Source organism: Nanorana parkeri, unplaced genomic scaffold (assembly GCF_000935625.1).
Source record: "Nanorana parkeri isolate BGI_ZX_2015 unplaced genomic scaffold, ASM93562v1 scaffold307, whole genome shotgun sequence".
NCBI lineage: Eukaryota > Metazoa > Chordata > Amphibia > Anura > Dicroglossidae > Nanorana > Nanorana parkeri.
The window spans coordinates 4,225-13,416 of NW_017306575.1; positions in this window are offsets into that span (position 1 = coordinate 4,225).

Here is a 9,192-nt window from a genome sequence, read left to right on the forward strand (position 1 = left end):
TCGGGGGTGCTACACATTTTTAGTACAAAAAGCTAGCCAGTGATGTCTCTGTACAAGCACATAACTATTAGTTGTATTTGTTTTTCGTACAGAAAAAAAAAAAAAAGTTGTGGAGCTAAATGGATCATAACACATCTACACATTAAAATAATGGTGCCTGAAGTTGTTTCAATGCAGCATAGCCATATAGACTCATCAAGCCTTTTACCAAGTGCTGCGTAAATTGTCGGCGCTATATAAATACCTGTAATAAATAAATACTAAGATTTTAATAGGCATATAAAAACAATGGTTAAAATGACTTTCTCATAATGAGATGTTCCCCTGTGGCATGTGATAACATTACTTCTCAAGCACGCTCAGAATTTTTGTGCTATTGTTTATCTAGCTGCGTTTTTGCCTGCAGTACTTGACATTGTTCAATTTTCAATATCAGTCATCTTGTACTGAAGTAAATTAAATATATTTTAGACCTCCCAAGTTATTTCTCAAGAAACCAAGCTCCATTCTGCCTCTATGCCCTAAGGGTGTACAATGTGAGAGCCATGAATCTCGAAGAAGTGTAAAATAAATGCAAAGCTATGTTCTGGTGCAATCTTCTAGGACAGGTAAGCCTCATCTGAATAATCAGGAAAAATGTGTCATATCTGCAGTTCATGAGTGTGATATTTCACTATGATAGCTGAAATCTGTTATTGGGCAATCACAACATTCTTTTCACTCATCTCATAGTTCTAGCCGACCTGTGACAATGAGACTGTCACAGGTCGGCTCAGTAGATCGGGAGGTGAGCGAACACATACCGGCGTTCCCTCACCTCTCGATCCTGTCACAGCTCTCTGACAGGGGAGTGGCTGGATTCCCCGCTCCGATCCGCCAGCGATGAATGGCGGAACGGATGGGGGGAGGGGGCGGGTACAGCTGGTTCTGCCTCTAGATAGGCAGAGCCAGCTGTCAGTCACGCAGCTGGGCAGATCCAGACATAATTGTCGGGATCCGCTTCAGCTGCGGCATCTCAGTATACCGCGAGCAGTAGCTCGCGGTATACTGAGCTTAGGGTGACGGGAGGACACTAGTTTGTGTCCTCCCGTTACCCTAAGGAGAACTATGGTGAAAAACACTGACCCCCATAGTTCTCCTTTTAAGAGAAATCCACAGGCAATGTAGCCTGGTTCAGCTGTCCATTATGGCAGGCCACTTCACGGCAAAATCCACATATTTACTGCAATGTGATAAGATGTAAAATAAGAATCCGTATCAAGATATATGGCTGGGCAATTAAATAAAAGTAGGGCTGTTATTGATTAGAATTTTCGTGTTTGATCTACATTTTTTTAAATTGATTAATTTTGATTAATTATAACGCACATACAGATCCAACTACATTGGCCTATACACATACAGCACAGCAATGAAGTAATAAAATGAACTAGGATCACACTAATCCAGCACGTTATTAATCTCACGTGCCCCACTCAATATGGCCGCCGCTTGAGTGGGGCAACTCAGAATAATAACGTGCTGGATTAGTGTGATCCTAGTTCATTTTATTACTTCATTGCTGTGCTGTATGTGTATAGGCCAATGCCTTGGCTGGCGCTCGTGCAGAACAAGTCTCTTGGGCAAACCTCTTAGTTGTAACGAAACCGGAAGTCAGGCGGTCGCATAACTCGATAAGTTCTCAGTGTCGACAGATCACCGGCCCAAGTGGCTCCGTCGGCTAACGAAGGGAAGCGGGAGGAGTTCGGAGACGTCACATCGACGTCACCTGACTCCTCCCTCCTTCCCTTCGTTAGCCGACGGAGCCACTTGGGGAAGGGGGGAGGAGTCCGGTGGAAGTATGTGACAGCTGTTTATTTAAACAGCTTCATTACTTCTCTGGAAAAGCGTACCTTTATTATACGTATGAGTACTAGTTAACCATAAGCATTTAGCCCACATTATTTAACAGGATAGTTTGGGTATGAATTAAAGATCCACCCTGTACCACCGCTGTGAACAAAAACTGTAATGCCTAAAGCAGTGGAAGTGGATGATTTCATTTATTTTAGCTCTGCATCTAAATGATCTAAAACATGCTTGTGGCATCAAAATGCAGTGTCACTCACCTCTCCGCCGTCTTCCGGGAGTCCCGTCGGACATCCAGTGACGTCACGGACATCGACGTCACCGGACTTCCCTTCATTAGCCGACAGAGTCACTTGGGGAAGAGAGAGTCGAGTATTTTCATTAGCGATCAAAAACATTTTAATCGATCAAAAAGATTAACGATTAATCGATAAATGAATCGTTAATTTCCGCAGCCCTAAATGAAAGGCTTCATTGGCTAAAGCTGGTCTTTTACAGAATTGTATTTATTGGTTCATATTTTGTATAAAAGGAAGCAAACTATTGTAATGTAAATTGTACATTTTTTAACAGGTGCATATAAATTTGTTAGCTTAGAGTGAGGCAGGATATGTGAAATAGCCACTTAATATAATGATGTCATTTTAGGGCAGATCCTGATCTGCCCCCAAACTCGTATCCTGTAAGGGGCAACAAGGAGGTGAGAGGAGCAGTTAACAATAGTGACCAATTAGAAATAATCTCTTAAAAGAGCTATAAATTAGGAATGTCCTGATACCATTTTTTTTCAAGTACTTTCCTTCAGGTACTTGCCGATACCAATTACTGGTACTTTTTCTTAAAGGAGAACTATGGGGTTAGGGCTTTTCCCCATAGTTCTCCTAAGGGTAACGGGAGGACACAAACTAGCATCCTCCCAAAGCTCAGCATACAGCTCGCGGTATATTGTGATGCCGCAGCCAGAACGGATCCCGACAATTATGTCTGGATCCACCCAGCTGCGTGAGTGACAGCTGGCTCTGCCTATCTAGAGCAGAGCCAGCTGTACCCGCCCCCTCCCCCATCCGTTCCGCCAATCAGCGCTGGAGGATAGGGGGGGATCCCTGCAGGGAGCTGTGATCTCTCTGAAGGGATAGATCGAGAAGTGAGCGAGCGATGGTATGTGTTCACCAGGCCGCGACCAGAGCTGAATGCAGAGCTCACCAGGCCGCGACCAGAGCTGAATGCAGAGCTCACCAGGCGGCGACCAGAGCTGAATACAAATCTCACCAGGTCGCGACCAGAGCTGAATGCAAATCTCACCAGGCCGCAATCAGAGCTGAATGCAGAGCTCACCAGGCTGCGACCAGAGCTGAATGCAGAGCTCACCAGGCGGAGACCAAAGCTGAATTCAGAGCTCACCAGGCCGAGACCAAAGCTGCATTCAGAGCTCACCAGGCCGAGATCAAAGCTGAATTCAGAGCTGACCAGGCCGCGACCAGAGCTGAATGCAGAGCTCACCAGGCGGCGACCAGAGCTGAATGCAGAGCTCACCAGGCCGCAACCAGAGCTGAATTCAGAGCTCACCAGGCCGCGACCAGAGCTGCATGCAGTTCTCACCAGGCCGCGACCAGAGCTGCATGCAGATCTCACCAGGACGCGACCAGAGCTGAATACAGAGCTCACCAGGACGCGACCAGAGCTGAATGCAGAGCTCACCAGGCCGCGACCAGAGCTGAATGCAGATCTCACCAGGTTTGCGACCAGAGCTGAATGCAGAGCTCACCAGGCCGCGACCAGAGCTGAATGCAGATCTCACCAGGTTTGCGACCAGAGCTGAATGCAGAGCTCACCAGGCCGCGACCAGAGCTGAATGCAGATCTCACCAGGTTTGCGACCAGAGCTGAATGCAGAGCTCACCAGGCCGCGACCAGAGCTGAATGCAGATCTCACCAGGTTTGCGACCAGAGCTGAATGCAGAGCTCACCAGGCCGCGACCAGAGCTGAATGCAGATCTCACCAGGTTTGCGACCAGAGCTGAATGCAGAGCTCACCAGGCCGCGACCAGAGCTGAATGCAGATCTCACCAGGTTTGCGACCAGAGCTGAATGCAGAGCTCACCAGGCCGCGACCAGAGCTGAATGCAGATCTCACCAGGTTTGCGACCAGAGCTGAATGCAGAGCTCACCAGGCCGCGACCAGAGCTGAATGCAGATCTCACCAGGTTTGCGACCAGAGCTGAATGCAGAGCTCACCAGGCCGCGACCAGAGCTGAATGCAGATCTCACCAGGTTTGCGACCAGAGCTGAATGCAGAGCTCACCAGGCCGCGACCAGAGCTGAATGCAGATCTCACCAGGTTTGCGACCAGAGCTGAATGCAGAGCTCACCAGGGCTGCATGTGGGTCTCTCCAGGGGGTCTGCGGGTAGGTGGTGAGCTAAATGGGCGCAGACAAGTAACAGAACTCTGGAGCTGTGCCTGTGGTGGGAAGGAGGAGATGTGGGACTGGGCAGGCACCATCAAAGACAGCTACTGCCAGGTCCCTAGCAGGATGCCTGAGATCCCCATGGGACCTCAGGCAGCCGATCCAGTTAAAAAATTTAAAGGGCTGGTATCGGTCTTTAGTATCCGGACATTTTCACAAGTACAGCCCTGCTACTAGTATTGGTATCGGGACATCCCTACTATAAATTGAAATGTGCTTGGTGTTGGCTCTTTATGCATCCTCATGTCTCTCCTGCACTGCCTTGCTCAACGTTGGAGCAGCAGTTACTTCACAACTGGGAGCCATGGCCATTTTGTCCAAGGTCATAGAACAGTCAGCTGTTTTGCACATACACCTTATGTTAATGTCTGGATACATAGGGCCCGATAAACTATCAGCGGAGCAACATTAACCAGTTGACATCCGCGGTGTTAAACCCCCTTCCCATCCAGGACATTTTTCAGTATTCAGCTCTGCGGTACTTTAACTGACATTTATTCCGTCATGCAGCGCTGTACTGAAATTAATTTTATACCCTTTTTTGGGGACAGATAGAGCTTTATCTTTTAGTGCCCATTCGCACTGACCGACACTTACCTCAAGCGGATTTCCTCTCTCTCCTGGCTGTATTTCCTCATTTTCTCTCCTGGCTGTCTCTCTTCGCTCTCCTGGCCGTCTCTCCTTGCTAATCCTCCTGGCTGTCTCTCCTCCTGGCTGTCTCTCCTCTCTCTCCTGGCTGTCTCTCTTCGCTCTCCTGGTCGTCTCTCCTTGCTAATCCTCCTGGCTTTCTCTCCTCTCTCTCCTGGCTGTCTCTCTTCGCTCTCCTGGTCGTCTCTCCTTGCTAATCCTCCTGGCTGTCTCTCCTTGCTAATCCTCCTGGCTGTCTCCTCTCTCTCCTGGCTGTCTCTCCTCTCTCTCCTGGCTGTCTCTCCTCTCTCTCCTGGCTGTCCTCGTTTTCTCTCCTGGCTGTCTTTCCTCGTTTTCTCTTCTGTCTCTCTTCGCTCTCCTGGCTGTCTGCGCTCTCCTGGCTGTCTCTCTTCGCTCTCCTGGCTGTCTCTCCTTGCTCATCCTCCTGGCTGTCTCTCCTCGTTATCTCTCCTGGCTGTCTCTCCTTGTTCTCTCTCCTGTCTGTCTCTCCTCGCGCTCTCTCTCTTGGCTCACCTTGCTTTATTTTGCAAACAGTGTAGTGCAACAGGCTGTGTAAACTAATGTTCTTTGATGTAATACATGGCACTTCAACCACCAGTATCCACCAGAAAGGTGTCAGGGAGCTTGACTCAGCAGACTCAGGCTAATAGGTAATCATGTGTGCACAGCTAAATAAATATACTAAAATGGAATAAAGGGGCCGCCATTCACACCCTTCGTGATCTACCAGCATCAACTTTGAGATCTACTGGTAGATCACGATCTACCTAATGGACACCCCTGCCTTAGAGAGTGTCAAAGAGTATGCAAGATTTGTATCTACCTGTGTGTGTCCAGCCAGCTAGATTTTGAATGTCTCCCTCTAGCAACAGTTGGCAGTATTGCAAGCTTTTAACCCCTTCGTGACTGACGACGTACAGTGTACGTCGCCAGCATCGGGGCTGTTTAAACAGACTCCCGGTGACTTTTGCCGCCGGGAGTCTGTTTAAACTTGTAGAGCCGACTGTCGGCTTTACAACAGAAGCGATCCTGGCGACTTACCTGTCGCCAGATCGCTTCTGCGTCCCGAAGAAGGGGCCGCCCCCCCCCCGCCGGACACCCCCGCCGTGCTTCCCGGGCTCCGTTGCCCCTCCTACGGGCCCGGGACCGGCGATCTTTGTGTCCGCGGGGAGCTGGGGAGGAGGTCGACGAACTTCCGTTCATCGATCCCCTCCCCGTTCTATGGGACCGGGAGCGATGCAGATTGCATCACTTCCGGTCCCTGGGCTGTCAGTTCTGGGCTCCTGCAGCCCAGCTATAAGCTATTGAAGTGCGATCTGCACTTCAATAGCTTATTTCCAGTGTAAAGGTGACACTGAGGGTCTTTTGGACCCCCAGCATCACCTTAAAGAGGACCTGTCACCACCATCTGCTATTACATGGGGGGGCTTGCAAGCCCCCCCATGTGATAGCAGTCAAAGTAAAGTAAAAAAAAAAAAAAAAACAGTTTTTAAAATTAAAATGAAATAAAATAAATCTAATAATAAAAAAAAAAAATTTTTAAAGTACCCCGCCCCCGCGAGCACGCGCGTCGCCACGTAAACACGCGTCGGGTGCGCCTACGCATGAAAACGACGAACGCGCTACACATGTTGGGTATCGCCGCGCACGCCGGAGTGAGAGCAATAATTCTAGGGCCAGTATTTTGGGGTATCTCTAAATTGATGACCTGTGGGGGCTTTTAAAGTGTCTTTTATTGATTTTTTGGGGTACTGCAGTTTTTCGCCGTTTCACGGTCGCACGCAATCTGTAAAGTGGGCATGTTGGGTATCGTTTTACTCGTTGTAACCTCATATTTTATATTTCATTAAAAAAATGGGTAATTTGTTGTGTTTTGGGGCATTTAATTAAATTTGTCACTAAATTTTGGGGTTTAATAAGGAGTTGCGCTAATATTGCGCAACATAAAAATTTTCAACTACCACCATTTTATTCTATAGGGTCTTGGCATTCAGAAAATATATAATGTTGGGGGGTTTTACGTCATTTTCAGGCCTAAAATGTGGAATATAACATGGGTGCAAAAATGGAAAAAAGGGCCTCAGTCATGAAGGGGTTAAAACTGCTTTACAGCCTTGTTTTATCTCCTCAAAGGAAGCCTTCTCCCTATTCCTTCTTCCACCAAGAAAGGACTTCGCTTCAGCCACCAAGGGCGTGATTCCCTTGACAATTAATTTTTTTAACAACTTTAACTTTAAACAAGTTCACATGGGGCTAATTTGCATGTTTGTTCCTATAAAGAAACTAAAACTGTATGTGACAGCTTGTTTTGTCACATGTGGAACAATCCATCACAGTAGTTTGATTCTTCCTCTGCAGTCACAGTAAATAAGTACTTATGTCCATTGCTACTCAGCACCATCTAGTGGCCATAATGCAGTATTACATTATATTCATCAGAAAAAAATAATACAAATAACATTTTTGCCTCTATTCACACAGAGCAAACGTTCTAGGAATTGTTTATAAATAGACCCCTATGTGTGCAGTTACAGTTAATGGGTCACTATTATTAAAAACAAGGTCAGCTAACCTATAATGCTCTGCTAATAACCGTTTAAAGCCCAACTCAAAGATTTTTTTTTGATTGCGCAATTAGCTTGTTTTTTTGCACTCCTGTTAAGATTAAAGTCGGTAACACACTTTAATCCCTCTCCACTCTCCAGCACTGTCTTCCTTGATTGCCGACCTTCGTCCAGGTTGAATTACACCCGGCATCATTCAACAATTCCTGCGAGCCCAGGGCATCATCATCATGTCAGCCTGTGCTCAATAGGGATGCGCCGATACTGGTATTTGAGCGAGTACTCGTACTTGCCCCAATTCTCCGATACTGACCCCGGATAACGGAACTTCCGGTCAGAAGGAGATTTCCTCTGACCGGCAGTGCCATGAGGCCATGAGTGTAATGACCCACCGCCTGGCTTCCTGATTGGCCAGGAAGCCGTCTCCATGTTGTTTGGCTGGCTCAATGCTGATAGGCCAGGAAGCCGGCTTCCCGGCCAATCAGGAAGCCCGGTGGTGGGTAATGACCCGCTTCCTGGCTTTCTGATTGACCTGGAAGACGGCTTTCCGGCCAATCAGCATTGAGCCAGCCAAAAAAGCATGGAGGCGTCTTCCTGGTAAATCAGAAACCTGGACGGTCTTCCTGATTGGCCTGGGAAGCCGGTTTCATGCTCGGGATCGGCGAATACTGAAAGATAAATATCGGTACTCGATACAGAAAACCGTTATTGGGGCATCCCTAGTAAAAAACATTGCTGACATTAAATGTGAGTGCAGTTCTCGGCAATCCTGAGGACTGCACACCACCACTGCTGGAGGAGGAAAGGAAGAACCACTGTAATCACATGAATGGCCAGAAGACAGCAGAAAAAAAATGTATATGTTGGGAATTTTTGGAATGATGGGAGGTCTCTTTAAAAGAAAGTGTTGGGCTTTAAGCATCAGTGCACCCTTTTATATAGCAGAACTTCTCAAGGAGAGCTTGTTCCTGTGGTCCTTCCAATGTACGGTGCATCCTACTATTTATGCAGGAAAGGGGGGGTCACCCAGGTAATTTTCAGACAGACATGAAAGAGTCTGTGCACGACCTACAGGTATGCTATTGAAAAGGAGCTTCTTTTTCAAAACCTTAACAGTGTTTACTTTTTCTAATGTACTGAGGTTGTTGGAATGCATGGGGAATGTATTGCAAAGGTGAATTGCTGGGGCAATGCTCTGCAGGTTTTATTGCAACAATTTATTAAATGCACATTTCATTTATTTTATCAATGAGGGTGCATTCATTTCATTTTTGCAGACAGGTGGACTATGCCCTTAATCCATATGCTAGAGGCGCAGAAGTGCAGAATAACCACCAGGTGGCAGGAGTAATGGCTGTAAATTTTCAATATAGACAATGAGAGACTACACAAAAATGAACACAGGAACAGCATTCACATCTGAGCTACGCATTTCTCAGGCGATTTTGAAACGTTTTTTTTTGTGCATGTAAATACACACTTGTGATGTGTATAACAAGTGTGTTCACGTTTCAGGCATTTTTGTTTTGCCCAATAGAAAACAGCCACCAAAAAATGCTCAAATGTTGCATGTGTCATGTGTTTACAGTCACTCCCACTGAAGTCTATGGGGCCAAAAATGCCTGATTGTGCTCCAAACCCCCCCCCCCCCCCCCCACCTACCGTCCG